Raw genomic sequence first — 2,724 nt, 5'->3', positions numbered from 1 at the left:
GGGGGGGGGGGGGTGTGTGAAGCAGCCTAATGGGGTCGTTGTGAGGTCCCCCGAATACCCTGCTGTGGTGGATGTAATTGTGTACCCCCCTCCCCCACTGGCAAAAATCATGTCCAAGTCCTAATTCCTATGCTTATAAATATGACCTTACTTGGAAATATAGTGGTCCCCCCTAAACCATGGTGGATATGTTCTAAGACCCCCAGTAGATGGTGCCAAACCCCACAGATACTATGTTTTTTCCTATACATACATATTTGTGATAAACTCACTGATAAATTAGGCATAGAAAGAGATTAATAATAAAGTAGAACAAATGTAACAGTGTACTTTAATAAAAGTTACATGAATGAATTTCTCAAGGCACTTTTTATTAGTGCATTATAATTGTACATAATAATGAGATTCATTATTCATTGTACCATATTCATATGTGCACATAATATAATTTGATCAATCTTATTCCCCAGTACCTTCCATTTCCCTCCCTTCCTCCATCTCTCAAAGTCCCCCCCCTTTTTTTTGTACTGGCGGTTGGACTCAAGAATCTCAATGCACTTTTAAAGGAAGAACTTTACAGATTCTTTTTGTTTTGTTTTGTTTTATTGTTTTTGTTTTTGTTCTTGTGGTGAAGAGCAGTGCTGGGAATTGAACCTAGGGGCTTGCTAGGCAAATGCTCTACCACTGAGCTATATCCGCAGTCCTTCTTAGATTTTATTTCAAAACAGGCTCTCACTAAGTTGCCCAGGCTGGCTTTAAACTTGCAGTCCTTCTGCCTCAGCCTCCCAAGAAGCTAAGATTGCAGGCATGCACCATCATACCCAGCCTCCCTTTTCTGAAGGGAGCTGGGCATGGTAGTGCCTGCCTGTAATCCCAGCAACACAGGAGGCTAAGGCAGGAATATCTCAAGTTCAAGGCCAGCTTCAACAATTTAGCAAGAGCCTCAGCAATTTAGTGAGACAGGTCTCAAAATAAAAAATAAAAAAGGCTGGAGATGTAGTTCAGTGGTAAAGTGCCCCTGAGTTTAGTCCCCAGTACAAAAACAAAATGAAGGAGCTAGAACCAAGGTTGCTACCAGTGCGGCCACACTGAGAAGTCACCCACCAGTACAGGCCATCAGCATTCAGTAGGAGATTTGCCATAAGAAATTGTGGGAGGAGATTGCAGGGGCTGATTATACTGTCCTTTAACACACTTTTGCCCAAGGTGGCCCTGAAGGATGCGGCCATAACAGTTTATCAGGCAGTATTTGGGGGTGGGCATTGCAGATAGACTTGAGATTAAATCACAGCAAAAGAACTTCTGTTCTTTGTGTGTCTTGAACAAGTTTTTTATTTTCTGTGTCTATAAAACAGGGATAATTCGTAAGTTGCAGGATTGAAGGAGGATATTTAAGTGCCTGATACACAACAGGAACATCAATACAAGAGTTTGAATGAATAAAGAATGAATCAATGTTCTCAAGATTTTGCGAATTGAGACATTCTTGTTGAAGAAGCTCAGACTTCGTAATGGGAGAGACTATATGTCTTCCATTCTTACGTTTTCTTGGACTAGCACCCCTTTCTTGAGGGGTAACCCCTTACTTCCACCTTGCCATCCCTATTCCTTGTACCAGAATGCTATCAGATCCCTAGTGTATTAGTATTTTCCTGAGAGTCTTAGCATGAAAGTCCCAGGGAAGACTGATGACTTGGGTTACCTGAGCATCTCCGTACCAGTCCCATGCTAGAGGCATGAAGCGCCTTGACTGGCCATGCCTAGGTAACAAGTCCACCCAGCTTCTGGACCCTCCACTTGTAGGGATGCTATATGCCAGAACTGTTTGTGCCATTTTTTCCAAGCTGCATAGGAGAAGCTCTCTCCCATAGCAAAAACAAAAACAAAAAAATGATGCCAATATTCAAAAAGAAGTGAAGCAGTTGATGGATTGAAAGAAACACAAAGCTTCACAACATTATCTGGGTTCTGGATCCAGCTGTGCAAGAACATTGCATCCTGGAATGTTCATAAATGCTAGCCAATACATTCCTTTTTCACACTGACATAAAACAGCTTCTTGTTGCTTTCAACAGAAAGAGTATAAAATCGTATCCTGAACTCTTTCTCCTGAGTTTACCAGCCTGGTGAACGTATTAGTCAGTATTTGGGTATCATAATGCTCTGTAACAAATAATCCTCCAAACTCAAGGCCTCACTTAAAAGTCTACAGATCAGTCACAACCCTGATAGACTTTCCTGAGATCAGCTGAGTTCAACTCCAGGCTGAGGTCTGGGTTCAGGTCTGCTCCATGTATATCTTCATTTTGAACCAGCAACTAACGGGGGAATGTTCTTCTGCTGGAAGACTAAAGAAAGTCCAAGAGGCAAACCAAGCTCTTTAATCTTGTCAAAGACAGCTTTGGTCATATCTGCTCTCATTTCATTGATCTAAACAAGTCTCGGGCTGGAAATGTAGCTCAGTGGTTGAGCACTGCCTAGCATGTATGAGGCCCTGAACTACAAAAAGCATCACTACAAAAACCAAACCAAGACAAAATGAGTCTGTGGCCAAATCTCAAGTCAACAGGGCAGGGATGTTTACCCTACCTACACCAGGAGTAGGCATTACAGAGTTTCATGAAGAAGGATATGGGGAGCTCAGTTGGTAGAGTGCTTGCCTTTGTGTGCACAAAGCCCTGGGTTCAATCCCCAGCACCACCACCAAAAAAAAAAAAAAAAAAA

The sequence above is a fragment of the Marmota marmota genome, unplaced genomic scaffold (assembly GCF_001458135.2).
Source record: "Marmota marmota marmota unplaced genomic scaffold, marMar, whole genome shotgun sequence".
Classification (NCBI taxonomy): Eukaryota; Metazoa; Chordata; class Mammalia; order Rodentia; family Sciuridae; genus Marmota; species Marmota marmota.
Note: the sequence above shows the minus strand (reverse complement) of the source record.